At 30.7% G+C, this 16032-nt stretch overlaps 2 long non-coding RNA genes across 2 annotated transcripts; both read right to left on the bottom strand.

Moving 5' to 3' along the window:
* Positions 1-6397: 6397 nt before the first annotated feature.
* On the bottom strand, positions 6398-10201 carry LOC128036164 (uncharacterized). The gene is made up of 2 exons (XR_008193013.1): positions 9930-10201; positions 6398-6715 (listed from the first exon to the last, which is right to left on the bottom strand). It is a non-coding gene; the product is annotated as an uncharacterized LOC128036164 (long non-coding RNA).
* Positions 10202-14192: 3991 nt separating this feature from the next.
* LOC105788162 (uncharacterized) lies at positions 14193-15436 on the bottom strand. The gene is made up of 3 exons (XR_008190833.1): positions 14944-15436; positions 14625-14700; positions 14193-14402 (listed from the first exon to the last, which is right to left on the bottom strand). It is a non-coding gene; the product is annotated as an uncharacterized LOC105788162 (long non-coding RNA).
* Between the last annotated feature and the right edge of the window lie 596 nt (positions 15437-16032).

Raw genomic sequence — 16032 nt, 5'->3', positions numbered from 1 at the left:
AATTAACATGATTTGACATAAGAAGAAAAAGACAAAAGTTGATTATTTAAAACCTTGTAAGTAGTGATGATGAATCAGAATCATTATTCTTGAATTTAATTTTTCAAAAGGTGAATTAGTAATGCGCATTTGTTTTACTATTTCGTTTAAATTGGAGAATAAAAAAAATCCTTTTGAGAGTAACATCTAATGGTCAAAAGGTCTAATTATAATAAATGAGAATTAATCAAATGTGGGTGAGCATAATATCCTTGAAATATATATTAAGAAAAATGAATCATCTCTCACTAAAATATTGGATTTTTACCAAATAAATAGAAACATAGGTAGGTTTGTTTGACTAAAATAGTTTCAGAAAATAATTTTTGGAAAATGACTTAGTTAATATTTTTAATATTTGGATGAATCATGTAAAATATTTTCTATTATTTGATGATTTCAAAATATTTAATAAAAGTTGTTTTAAATAAAATAAATATACATTTGAGAATTTATTATTTTTCATTATTTTATATCTATTAAATTTATATTTTACATTGTTTTTACATATATTGCAACGATTTATTTATAAATAAATACATCAAATTGAATATATTAACAATCATAAATTGAAAACAACCAAAACAAATAAATGATTCCTAATTGTGTTATAAAAAATAAATTTTGAATAATAATAATAAATTAGCTTCCAAACCACAATTAATATTACAAATTAAGAATATTATCTAAGTACATAATTAGTAGTAGACCATATGAACTACAATATTGCCCAAGTGCATAACTAATATTACACCACATAATTAGTACTACACCACATTAAAACATCGATATCTTCAACCTTGAGAAAATTTTTAAAGCCAAATTTTTCTATGCTTCGTGCTTTTGGCTAAGAAAGCTTTGGTCTCGGATTCACGACCCACAAGATAATCTAATACACTAAAAAGAAAGTTGTCATCAAATCTTTTCACCTCCATCGACATCACTTCTTCGTAAGGATGTGGTGTCTTATCCACAGTTAATTGTTCCAATACATTAGCAATCTTACCAAGTTTTCACCCACAAATTTAATTTGTTCATCAACGATACTTTTTTGAGCATTTTTTCTTTTACATTTAAATGTGCCAGATGAAGACACATTTGTTCTTACCTCCTCATTGTCGCAGTCTACAAGCACTGAATCTTGGTTACCATCATCCAAATCTATGTCAGCAAATGTTCTAACAAATCTCCCTGTTGCCATATCTTTGTCAACAATCAAAGTCATTTCATCATAATTGTAATACCCCCTACCTGTATTCGTCGTCGGAATAGGGTACAAGGCATTACCGAATTTTATCGAATTAATTTCCCGTTATTACGAGTTAAATACTATTCATTTACCGAAACATGTCATGACGTCCCTTAAATGGGCCTCCGAAGCCCAAAACATACATCGGGACCAAACCGAGATTAAATAGAAACCATAAGAAATTTTTCGCAAAATCTCAAAGTTTTTTTTATGAACTCAATATAACCCCTTTATAAATATCTAACCTTCCTTGCAATTTTAAACCCAGACCAATCCAAACCAACCAATCCATTTCAACATATTTTCAAGATAGATTCAAACATATCCATAAGATAACCTCATCACATACCAAAACCACTATTTGTTAGCCATACCAATGGCTAACCTTACATTCATTTCACATTAACATTTACTTTATTAGCTTATACATGCCATTGATTTCCAAAATAAAGTTTCTTTATATATCGAAATATTGAGGTTGATAGTGTGATACGTCTCCGACCGAATCCGACCTCCAAGCTTTTAACACTATAAAACAGGGGAAAATGAAATAGGGTAAGCACTTTGTGCTTAGTAAGCTCGTGTAACAAGAATTATACTTACCTAATATTTTCAATAAAATGTAATAAACATTCATACATCCATTCAATGCATTATTCCCCTAACATGCACAAACTCAACATTCAAGTTAGTCCAATAATTTTCATGTATCAATAATATATACCATGATTGATAAGCTCATCAATACCATGAACAATTTCGATTTCCACAATTTATTGTGATTTTTCAAAGTTAGCCTGCTGCTGCTGTCCAAAACTGTTTTAGTGCAAGATGTTGATTACCATTTTTCCCCTAAGCTTTCAATAAATGATAATTTTGTCCCTGCTCAATTAACCTCTCAATTGAGCTGATTTTTCTCAATTAACACTTTATTCTATCACTTTAAACTACTTTATAACCTTTGGAAATCAGAATTTTATCACTAGACTTTACTTCCAAACTTTTTCACAATTAGGTCATACAAATCAATTTATATTGAAATTACCTAATAAAATTATCTCATAAACAAACTAAAGCTTCAATTTCATGCTTTTTCATCATAAACTTACAGCACTCAACCATGGTGACTTTCAATTTCATCCATGAAATCAAAAACTAATGAATTTAGTAATAGGACCTAGTTATAAAAGTTTTAAAAACACCAAAATTACAAGAAAAAGGGCAAGGATTAACTCACTTGGTGCAAAAATTATGCAATACCAGCTTGAATAAACCCTTAGGACGTTTTTGGCTGATTATAATCAAGAAAATATGAAGAGAATTCTAGATATTCTAATTTGGTCTCATTTTTATTTTAGTAAATTTTGTTATTTTCTCATTTTGCCCTTATTTCACCTATTCTCCTGATTTTTCTCAGCTTATGCCACCCAAAATATCTCCTTTTGGGCTTATTTTCAATTTATGTCCCTCCTCATTTAACAATTGCTATTTAATCCTTCTAGTAACTTTTACACCATTTTTAAATTAGTCCTTTTCACTTAATTAACTACCCAAACGTAAAGATTTTCTAACGAAATTTTAATACCATATTACTAACACTTTATAAATATTTATAAAAATATTTTCAACTCAGTTTTATGAGATCGAGGTCTCGATACCTTGTTTTTACCTAATTTTCTTCAATAATTTCTTTTTTTTAACTAACCACTAAATTGGTAAAAAAATTTCTATCGATATTTTCATACGATTTTCCTATCATATCAATATTCATGCAAAATATTAAAATAAATTTCTCTTTAATCGATTTGTGGTTCTGAAACCACTTGTTCGATAACCACAATTTAGACCATTACAATAATAATCAATGCTTTTGTTCAAAAATGGTTCATACTTCTTGTGTGCCTGTTGGTACACAATTAGAATAACAAGTAAAAAATACAATGGTGAAATATATTTAACACATATATACATATATTACCATCATTACTGCACCATATGTCAATCTATCACATGTTATCATTTTCATGTTATCATCCCATCCAAAACCACTTTTGGTCCAAATTGTGTATATAATTTGCCATTGGTTTTTTTTTATATAGTCCTCAGATGATCTTCCAGATGCTTAGCATTACATTAAACTTGGAATCTTTCATAAATACCTGCAGCAACTCGATTAATAGAAATTACTTTAAAAGTGTTAGAAGGCTTATTTCCTTTATGTGCCTCCTTTGCTAGAATTTCGATTAATAGAAATTGTAATACCCAATTTTGCCCCAGGTCCATTAAAACCAAATCAAAAAATAAAAGTCCAATGTAACAGTCCATTTACAAATTTCAGTCAGCCCAAATTATACCAGGCCTAAAATACATAAGCCCAAATTACAAAACCCAAACCCCAAGCCCAAGCTAAAAATAGTGGCCCAATTACAATGTGGCCCAAATGCCCAAAACAGTTTCAGAAATCCCTAGGGTTTCTAGAGTAAAACTTCAGCCGCCACAACCAAGCCCCTCTGCACAAGCCGAATCTCCACGAGCGAGCCTTCTCCAAACTTGTACCTGCACGGCAAGAAAGGCAACAAAGCAGTATAGGTAGCAAAGATGGCAAGAAAATCAGAAAATCGCGAATCAAGCAGATATGAATGGATTTCTTTTTATTTTCTTGTTTCATTACGGCTATAAAAAGCCACTGAAAATACTGTAAAAAGAAATTGGGAAATAAATAAAAAACGAGTATTTCACAAAAAACAACAGAGAATACAAAAGAGAACAATATCATCAATAAAAGATCGAAGGTTGATATCTATTTTCTTGCTTCGTTTCATTAATTTTTTTTACTTTTATTATTTTTATTTTTTTATATATGCGAAAATAAAATAAAAAGAAAGAGGAAGAAACTTACCTTTGCTCGGCTTAGAACGCTTGGCATGGATGGTGAGGAGTCACCTCAAGATAGGTGGTCAGTAATCGAAAGGTTTCTTTGTTTGTTTTTTTTCTTTTTTTGGGATTTTTATTAATATTTTGGTATTTTTGGACCGAGATTTGGGTTTAGGGGGTTTGAAAAGACCGGATCCGAGGTTTTCCTTTTTCGCCATCATGATCTGAATGTGCCGTCGCCGGTGACCGGTGGCCGACGCGGTGGTCCCTTCACCGGACTTTGGGCCGGTGCCCGGAGAAGAAGAGAGGAGGGGAGAGTGTTTCATAGTTTTTTTTTTAAAGAAAAGGGGAAAATGAAATTTTTGAAGGGTTTTTTGGCTTAAATAGCCTAGTGAAACGACGTCGTTTCACTTGGCCTCCCCAAGCGCCAAAACGGCGTCGTTTTAGGGAGGCCGACCTGAAATCGACCGACTTGGGCAGGATCCGCATGTTTTTATGCGGAGGGGTAAATTGCATTTTGAGCCCCTCCGCTTTTTAATGTTTTCTCAATCAAGATTTCTTTTATTTTTAAATTTGCCCCTTTGGTTTATTTCTGATTTCAATAGTCCTATTTGAACGACGCCGTTTTAGAGAAGGGAAAATTTCCCTTTTAGTCCCTCTATGTTATTCGCGTGTTCAATATAGTCCTTTAGTTTTCATTTATTTGTGTATTTAAACCCTAAATCTTGTTTCAAAGTTTAATTAAGCCCCCTTTTCGTGACTTTCATTTTATTTTAATAAATTTAATGTTATTGCTGTTATTATTAAATTCCATTGTTATTATATGCCCATTTATACTTTAATTCTCTTTTTATTTTCATTGTACATATACATATATATACATACATTCGCCTTTATAATATATATATGTGTGTGCATGGGCACGTTTATAAGCTATCTATATATACATATATACTTATATATTTTTCTTATAATCTATATGCTTGCCTATATATATATCCGTATACCTTTTCATATTCATAAATATGTATATATATTCATACATATATTCTTTTTATATATTATATATATTTTAAAATATACATGTGCATATATTTTATAATTTACATTTACACATATACATTTGTATTATTTTTTTAAATATACATATATATACACACATCTTTTTTTTCTTTCTACATATTTTTATAGTTTTATTTATTTCATCCATTGCATTTTGTTTCACTCCATGTTAATTTGTTTATTTGTGTATATGCTCACTAATATTTGAAAAGAGTGTCTTAAAATTGCACTCATTTATTTGTTGTGATAGATTTGTCTCTCCTATTATTTATTTCGTTTACGATGTTATTCATATTATTTTTGCTCACATTTTCGTATCTATAATTGCCATTTGGCAATACAACATTTATTAGTACATTTAATGTAACATTACATTGATTTTTACTCGAATTCATGGAAGTAGAAAAACTTCGAAAATAAAGGCAATACTCGTATTTAGGATCTTCAAGAGGATTGAGCCCTAACGTATTGGGTTCCAATTTCTTTCGTTGAATCTATGTAGTCGAGAATGTTCTTTAATTTAAACATGAATAAAAAGCTCATTATCAAGAATTCAATATGTTGTGTCCTAAAGCATTGGATATGACACGTTGTTCTTTCGAGATGAGAATTTTCCTAAAAATAATAAAAGTAATATTCAATGTTTAGAATTTTTGAGAAATTTTGCCCTAATGTATTGGGCTGCGATTTCCTCATCTGATTTAAATAATTGAATATCCTTTTAAATTTTATTGTATGAATTTTTTGGACAAGCTCATTTTTAGGAAGTGAAATATCATTCCCTAACTCATTGGGTATAACATTTTCTCTTTCAGAAATGAGAAAGTTTTAACAAGTAATTTGTTTTATATAAGTTTTTTTTTAAATAAAGGATTGAAATTTTAAATCTCTTAAAAGTTTTCAATTTTCGACACTAAAGACATTAACTAAACAGCTAGGTACCAATTTTTGGGCGTTACAAGTGCTAATCCTTCCTCGTACGTAACCGACTCCCGAACCTGTTTTACTAAATTTGGCGAACCAAAATCGTTGTTTTAATAAAATCAAATCATTTATTAAAAACAACCACTTTTTGAGGTGATCCAATCACACCTAAATAAAAAAGATTGGTGGCGACTCCCACATTCGTTTTCATTTTTCAAAATCCAAGTCAACCCCGTTTTTATCAAAAAATGGTTTCAACAGAAATTGTTTTATTGTCTCCTCTTTTTTGCCCTTACTGATTTTACATTAATAACTGTCATTGTCAATAATTTCAATATCAATATCCAACCAACATTAGAAAAATAAAAATTTTAATGTTAAAACATACATAACATAAAAACATTAACCCTGAGCCCTAAACCTATCTAATGTTTCTAGCCATATAATTAGTCCACATAGTTTGAGCAATTTCCTCTCTCTTAGCAAACCATTCTCTTGCTTTTTCTCTTTCTTCTCGCTCCGTAAGAGTTGGTATTATCAAATCAGACTCAGGTTCCTCATATAATCCTTGATTAAATAAATCATTAGAATTAACTCCCATTATATGATTATGAATGATAAAACAAGCCAAAATTATATTTAGTTGAATTTGAAATTTCCAAAATGGTTCAACACCTAACACACAAAAATATTTCTTCAAAATCCAAAAAACACGTTCAACAATGATTCGTAATAATGAATGACGAAGATTAAAGAGTTCATTTGCATCTTTTAAATGATATCGGACACCACGATATAGGGTAATATATCCATTTTCGATGCCATATACAACATCAGCAAGATAATCTTTATCTACAATTTTACAAAATATCATTATTATTAATAAATTATGAGCTTTTGGTGTTTAATGTTAATTCTTACAATCTAGAATTCATAATCCTCTTGGGCGTGAAAGTACATCACTTAAAATACGAGAATCATGTGCACTACCTTCCCAACTAGCTAAAGCATAGGAAAATTTCAAACCAAATGTAATAACAACCAACACATTTTGTGTCGTCTCCCCTTTACGGCTATGAAATCTTCCTTGAATGCTAAGAGGAACGAATGCACACACATGAGTTTCATCTAATGCTCTAATACAATCTTCAAAATAAGGATAAAACCTAAGATTGTTTATGATTTCACTAGGAGTTGACTCATCATGTAATCTAATAACTAATTTATACAATTTCAAAATAGCTTTCAATACAACCCTAAAGTAACAGTGAATTATCTTAATTGATCTATAATATCTAGATCCAATCACGCGAAACCTTACATTATGACCAATTATATGTAAAAATATAATTATTTGCTCCCTAATATTTACTGATTTAGTTGATTGTAACAAATTGTTCCTACTAAGAATATCACACCAATTATAAAATGCAACCGGTCTCATCCTTATCACATCAATACAATGCTGGTCATCTCCATATAAAATACTATTAATATAATTTTTTTTCTTTCATAATCTTAATTCACACGAGGGTGAGAAACAATTTCCGTTCTAGTTTTTAATTTTTTTTTTAATCCAAAGAGCCCCAAAAGCTAAAACTGAAGTCACAACCCCAACAATTGCATTATGATCTTGATTACGGTCCATCTACACAAAATAATACCAAACAAATATTTGATCATAACAAAAAATAATTTCAAGTTGTATTTGAGCTCAAGAACTAACGAAGCCAACATCAACAATAAACAATACAAACCAAGCAGATTTTTAAGCTCTGCAACAAGTTAAAACTTCAGAAAAACATAAGTGAACAACTTAGAAGCTTGCAACAAGAATACCTATGGCTCACTAAAAGAGGACGACCGAATAAACAGCCCACAAAGATAAACACATGTAAATACACATTAGACAAGTCAATTAAAAACTGAAATCTAATATTTATGTCAATACATATAGTAAAATTATTATATAATTATATGTATGAAATAGCTACGCCCAAGTTTAAAGAATTTCTATCACTTATTACTACTATTAATGCTCTTTAAGATCATTGATAGCAGGTTTGAAGAGCTTACCAAAACTGAAGAATTTAATGTCAATGGCATTTTGAATAGTTTTTGCAATACTGTTTCGTTTTTAAAAATTGCAAATGCATGTAATTGCACCTGACATTTTGAAATACAAAATATAGTAAAAATAAAATACCTATATACAACTTGTCAACTTTAAATATATTGGTATTCTAGTTTTAGTAATTACAGTACTCAATTCGAACAAAAGAAAAACAATAGCGAATATGAAACTAGTATATATCAATTAAGTGTGGGGAAATATAAAAATAGAATAAAAACAGATGGGACAATCTATAAGAAGACATAACAGATAGTGTGGAACATGTTTTCTAGTGCAAATCCAAATATCATGTGGAATTTTCAGTTCCATAATTGGTTTCTTATTGGATGCCTGGATATTATTTTCAGAAAATGAAGAAAACCTATATAACTTGAATATTTGATGCACTCAAGAATGGCATCTCAGCTTCTACCCAACATGTCTCCTAAATGCTAACATTAACAATTATCTATGTACAAATTATTGCACTTTTCATTTTCCCAGAAGTATCCATAACCACATATTTTTATGTCTGGATAAAGATATTATCCTCTAATAATATGTAAAAAGATTTTTAAAATAAACATATCACAATCAAACACACATCCATACACAACACACCTAAATTCGAGTAGCATAAGTTACAAACTTGCACACTTGCAATGGGGATGTCTGTTAGTCAGTTTTTAGCAACAATAAGGAATAAACCAACCAAACCAAAGTTTTAATTTTACTATATGTATTTACATGAGAAATAATTAATTAATTGTATTTACATATAGTCATTGAAAGAGGATGACCTAATAAGCAAAGAGATCAACCCACAGGCCTTCAAGGAAGAAAAGTTTTTTATACTAGTAGCCAACTAAACCAATGGTTGTATATATATATATATGAGGAAAGCAACTAAACCAAATAGCATAGATCAAGTGAGTTAAGTGGGTTGAAAAAAATCTCAACTACCAGCCAGCAACAAGGATGTTGTCCTCCATTAGCAAATCTTTTTTATAGATAAGCAGATTGGAAGCTGAGAGGACCACTTAATCATAACTTTTTTCTTAATTTTCTAAAGCCAAACCATGAGTCAGTATGACCTTTTATTTTCTAAATCCAATCAATTAGGAACTTGTTTGTCTTTAACCTAGATACAACATAACAGACACAAAAACATGGTCCCTCCTCAACCGAGTTGCCTAATCTATTTACTTTTACATATTTTACATCAAAGGAAACAACAATGAGAAATAAAGATAGCCACTAATATCTTATTCGTCGACCCAGTCGCTCTCTTCAATTTACAAATATGCTAGTTCATGGACAGTTAAACTCAACTACGAAGTAATGTATTCATTTTTTTCTCCTTTTTACTCTTCGAGTTATAGAAGAGTGAATGAAACCCAAAAAAGCTCACCACTGATACATTAGAAATCAAAACAGAATTGACTCCAAAAAACAAATTTAAAACACATAATTTGGTCCCAAACATGCATGGACTGGACATAATAAAAATGCCCAATTTAGACAATCCCAAAAGAAAGAAAAAAACGTTGATGTTAGGGGAAAAAAAGAAAAAAAAAAAGGGACAACTAACCTAAAGGAAAAAAAAGAAAGTAATTCACCAAAAAAAAAGCAATTAAAGCATCTGATAAAAAGAAAAAAAAAACATACCTTGATGGCAATTACGCTGAGAGAAGTTAAACCCAGAAACTTCATTTCATTTTTTTTTTCCATTTTTTTGCAAAGGAAAAAAAGGGAGAGGGATAGCAAAAGGAAGGGGGGAAGGGGGAAGGGCTTTTGGGTGATTGATGGTGAAGAGAAAAGCTTTAGAAAATGTCTTACCAAAATAAAAACGGTAAGACATTTTCCTAAAATAAAACTTTCTTTTCCCGTGTTTTGGGAAGGTTTTATAGTGGGATTTCATTTTCCACCCAAAAAAAATAGTGGAATACAGTGAAAATATTTTTCGTAAAATATTTTAGGGTAAACTATTAAAATAGTCACTTTTATTTGGCTCAGGTTACATTTTAGTCACTTATGTTTGAAATGTTACGTTTTAGTCACTTATGTTATCACGTTGTAACATTTTAGTCACTAAGCCGTTAGTTTTTGTTAACGGTGTAACAATAAACTGATGTGGCACGTTAAATCATCATTTCAAACAAAAATTCTAGGTTAATTTATACAATCGGTCCCCATATTTTTTCGTTTGAAGCAATTTAATTTTTTTCTTTTATGTTTTCTTAACTTTCTTTCTTTTCCATTCTCTTATGCTTCTCTCTTTGTTTTCCTCCCTTCTCCATTTCTTTCAACGTAGTTTTCTATGTTTTTTGAACAATTTAATTTTTTTCGAGTGAGGCGAGCTTGTGGACTAGTTACAAATGGAAAGCATAGAAAAGCTATGTTAAAAGAAATGAAGAAGGGAGGAAAATAGAGGGAGAAGCATAAGAGAACGGAAAAAAAAAGTTAGAAGAACATAAAAGAAAATTTTTAAATTGTTGAAAATGAAAAATATAGGGACCAATTGTAGAATTTAACCTAAAATTTTCATTTGAAATGATGATTTAACGTGCCACATCAACTTACCGTTACACCATTGTCGACAATTAACGACTCAGTGACTAAAATGTTACAACACGATAACGTAAGTGACTAAAACGTAACATTTCAAACATAAGTGACTAAAATGTAACCTAAGGCAAACAAAAGTGACTATTTTAGTAGTTTACCCAATATTTTACAGGTAAACAAACACACCCTATTTTTCACTATTTTTGTTACACGAATTAAAGCAACAAATTTAAAATTTTATTATATATATTTTGGCTTATATAATTGTTGATGTAATGAGTCAATAAAGAAGAGGCAAGGAGGAGTAGGTGATGATAAGCAAAGAATAGAAATAGAAAGCAAAGAAAAAAAGTTGAAAGAAGGAGAAAAGGATCGGAGAATATTAAGTTATCGGAGAATAAAGAAAGAAAGTAATTCACAAAAAAAAAAAGCAATTGAAGCATCTTAAACTGATAAAAATAAAAAGAAAAAAAAACATAACTTGATGTTAATTACGCTGAGAGAAGTTAAACCTAGAGACTTCTTTTCATTTTTTTCCTTTTTTTTTCCAAAGGGAAAAAAAGGAGAGGGACAGTGAACCTAAAGGAGCTTCGGAAGGAAAAAGTAACACCTAGATCGGGGTGGCAAGAAAGCGGGTAGGGGAAGGGGTTTTGGGTTATGTTGGTGAAGAGAAAAGCTTTGGAAATGTCTTACCAAAATGAAAACAGTGAGACATTTTCCTAAAATAAAGCTTTCTTTTCACGTGTTTTGGAGAAGGTTTTACAGTGGGATTTCATTTTCCACCAAAAAAACAATGAAAAATAGTGAAAATAGTTTTCGTAAAATATTTTATAGGTAAACAAATACACCCTCACTACACCAAAACAGGCTTTTAGCGGCGCTTTTTTAAGCCTTTAGCGGCGCTTTTTAGCGCCACAAATACTTTTAGCGGCGCTTTTAGAAGCGCCGGAAAAAATGCCGCTAAAGAACACGTCGCTAACTTTAGCGGCGCTTCTCCCACGAACGCCGCTAAAGACCAAGACCTTTAGCGGCGCGTATACCACAAACGCCGCTAAAGACCAAGACCTTTAGCGTCGCTTTTCCCACAACGCCGCTAAAGACCAGGTCCTTTAGCAGCACCGCTAAAGACCAGGACCTTTAGCGGTACTTTTTTCAAAAACGCCGCTAAAGACCAAGACCTTTAGCGGCGCTTATACCACGAACGCCGCTAAAGACTAAGACCTTTAGCGGCGCTTTTACCACAAACGCCGCTAAAGACCAAAACCTTTAGCGGCGCTTTTTATCACAAACGCCGCTAAAAACATAATCTTTAAAAAAAATTATTTTAATCAAATAATATTTATTTTATGATAAATATTATATTATATTATATTATGTTTTATTTTTTAAATTTAAACTTTAAATATACTTTTTAAGGATAAATAAAAAATATTATTTAAATTAAATTTTCTATGAAAATTTTAACTTTAAAACTAAATATAAAAATTAATGAATTTAGTTTTAGAATTTAGGGCCGTAAATTAATAAGACAATTAAAATCCAAAAGTTAGAACTCAAGTTGTCGTAAATATTAAAGTAAAAATAAAAATTTAGAATCAAAACTAAAATAAACAATGGAAAGATAGCTCAAATGTAAGTTTTTGCTACAAGTTACACGAACAATAACGAAAAATTAAACACCACACATAAAATTTATCAAACTAGTTAAGAAATACATGGTGCAGCCATGCAATATAAATAGTTAAGAAATACATGGTGCAGCCATGCAATATAAATACAATAGAATCATAGGGTAATTTTGCATAAATATCTTCAGAGTACCAAGAACAATTTGTCACAAAATTATAAAACATGAAAAAAAAAAAAGAAGTGTAGCAGACAAGCTATTTGTTACTTTTTGGTTTGCTTCAAAGGCTTCCTCACCGCCTTCATCTTGGCAACAAAATCATCTTCATCATCCCTGCTTAAGAAAACAAAGAACCTATTGTTAAACAATTTAGAACTTGAAAAAGAAAAGAACCATGTTACTCGGACTTAGGTATGAGTGTTAGGTGTCAGTATAAAGACATGTCAGATATGGGTATGAAGGCATGTCTGAGATGAGTATGTTCAATTTTTTTTCCAAGTTTTCCCACATCCATGGGTTCCGAACACTGGTACTTAAATCATAAAGAGTCGGAATAAAAAGCATAACCATAATAATAAAGTATGAACCTAAAAGAGCAAGTACATTCAACAACAGATGTCTTGATAATGAATCAGCATAACAAGCAATTTGTAGGCTATGATCAATGACCCCATGAATAATTAAAAAAACCCCATGAATCAGCATGTTCATGAGTCAAAACAATCTGCAGTTCATACAGTAATCAGTACTAGTTTTGAAATTCCATTCATCAACAGAAGAGATTATATTTGTAAAAAAAAAAAAAAGCACAAAGCCATCATATACATCAACAAACTCACTATAAATCCTATAAAAAAACATGAGAACAACTAAAAATCATATACATAAAATAAGATAGATACTCTGCAAAGACACAGCACAAAAACCCAGCAAGACAGATCAAATTTTAAAGCAAATTTTAAAGCAAATTGCTGATGAATTATAAATAAAATAAGGGAAGAAGAAACAGGCAACCTTAAAACCAGATCTGACGGCGAAATCAGTGGTGGTAGTATTATTAAACCATCCAAATGCAATCAAAATCACGTTATTATTATTTTTCTATTATTTGTATAGCTTTGGTTCATCAAACTAAACTAGAAGAATAGCTCGAAATAAGAACTATAGTTTTTAAGTGTAACAAAACATACAAATTGAGAAAAGATACCATAGAACTCTCTTATGCTTGCTTTCCTTTCATGTGTAGACATGGTGGTAGTACCATCGACATAAACCTGCATGATATGATAACGATGAAGAAACAGCTAATTTTCACTATTACATCAAGAGATAAACATGAAGTAACAAAATATAACCTTGTAAATTAAGATTCTTAACGACCGAAAGTGCACTGCAAGGTGAAAGTCGATCCATTGCACCAAGAATAGGAAGAGGTGTGCGATCGGACTATATGACATTCTCATTTGAAGGCATTCACCGTCATATTCCCTCGGAAAATCGAAGCCACGCACCTTGCATTACACGATGGCCATTTACACAGGATGAGAAGGACATAATTAACGTTAAGTTAGATGGATAAACAAAAGATAAAAATCTATAAAGATAACGAAAATTATCCTCACAAACATGCAATCTCGAAAAGAAACATTGCCTTTGTTTTGTTACTCTATTTTAACATTACCAAAATAAAAGATTATATAAAAAATGGCACTCATAATTAAGAAATATAGTGTCCAATTGGGGAAAATAAATGCCAGATAAAGAAATTGAACTCAACCTATCATTTAACTAGAAATATTAAATGCATTACTCACTTAAAATAAGCTGGAAGAACCTCACCTGGTTCATTATTATACAAGTTCTTTTGAAGACTACACATAACATTGTATGAATAGCTGAAAAAGAAGTCCTTTGTAAGATCCACTGAGCTTAGGAGCTTCTTGTACCTAAACAAAAATGAAACAACAAATATCAAATTACAAACCATATGTGTAAAATGCATAGCGAGAATAAAAGCACACAGGTTAAAACAAACACAAACGAGACTCTATCACATACAGACAATTTTCTACTTTTCACACAATAGAACATAATAGAATAGAACATCTTTCTGCAAAACAATGACTCTCTAGCTGTAGACGCAGTTCTTTAACAGAATAGAAGAATACCTGTTCTCTTTCCTAAAGTCCGTAATGCTTGGGTTAACAGATGAATTTGGGAGGGGAATCATCTCACTTTTCGAAACTGCATATACATTGTGTTTGAAAAGTATTATTACAAATTTAATAAACCCTAAAACATTACCCAAGAAAAATTATTGGATAAGAATTTACATAACATTAACAGTCCCTAAAGTCATATTACAAATTTGCAAACAAACATAATTTATGGCAATACGCGTATTTACACAACAAAAAAGAAGAAGAAGAAGAAAAAAGATTTTTTTAAGCAAAGATAGAAAAAGAAACTGAAACAGAGATTCTTCACCTTCTTCAACCTTTTTTTTATCTCTTTATTTCAGCGAACAACCTTACTCCCCCTCTTCGTTTCCTTTATCTTTCAACTCCTCTTCCTCCGATTTCCTTTATCTCTTTATTTTTCTTAAGAAAATCTAAATCATAAAGAAAAGAAAGCAAAATTGGAAGCAAAACAGAGAGGAAGAATGAGAGAAGAATATGAAAAGCTTACAGTGACAGAACAACCCAAAAAACAGATGAAGGCAGCCAAGTCGAACACAAAGAATACAATAATAATGGAAGAAGGAGACGCAAATATATCTTCTGCTTCAAAACATGGAAAGGTTTTGTTCAAATCTCTTTTCATGCTTCTTCTTGGTGGGTTTAGACTTTAGAATTGATGTGCATCTCCATGACTTAAACTGCAGGTTGATGATGAGTGCGTAGAAAGTTTTATGGAGCAACTTAAAGCCAAAGTGAAGAGTAAAGTAGATTATTCAGACTTCCAAATCTTAGAAGAGGATTTAGGGAAGGATTTGAGAATGGTTGGGAGATTTAGTGTTCCGCTACGCCTGGCTCTTATTGTAAACAGAATCAAATATGGGTTTGGCTTCACTTGGGAAGAAACACAGAGTTGAATAACCTTCTGGGTTTCTTTCTTGGATGTGGGAAATTAGGGATTTTAGGGGGGAAAGTTGGGGATTTCGGGGGGAGGGGGTAGGGAATTAAAAAAAATGGCGCTATTTTTTTAAAAGTAAATTTTATTTTGTGGCGTTTTTTATAAAAACGCCGCTATTGCTTATCTATTGCGGCGTTTTAAAAATTATTTTATTTGGAATAAAACGACACTGTTTTGCTATATAAAATCTAAATTTTTAAAATAAAATTATTTTTGTGGCGTTTTTTACAAAAACGCCGCAAAAAATTATTTCATTTGGAATAAAACAACACTATTTTGCTATGCTAAAAATCTTTTATTTTGTCTCATTAAAATTATTAATTAAGTGATTTTATAAAACATTTATTATTTTTTATAAATTAAATTTTTATAAAAAAATCAAGTACTCTCAAAATAAATATCGTATATTTTAATAAGAAAAAATGATTAAATGGTGTAATT

The sequence above is a fragment of the Gossypium raimondii genome, chromosome 2 (assembly GCF_025698545.1).
Source record: "Gossypium raimondii isolate GPD5lz chromosome 2, ASM2569854v1, whole genome shotgun sequence".
Lineage (NCBI taxonomy): Eukaryota > Viridiplantae > Streptophyta > Magnoliopsida > Malvales > Malvaceae > Gossypium > Gossypium raimondii.
This window is presented reverse-complemented; position numbering and strand designations above follow the sequence as displayed.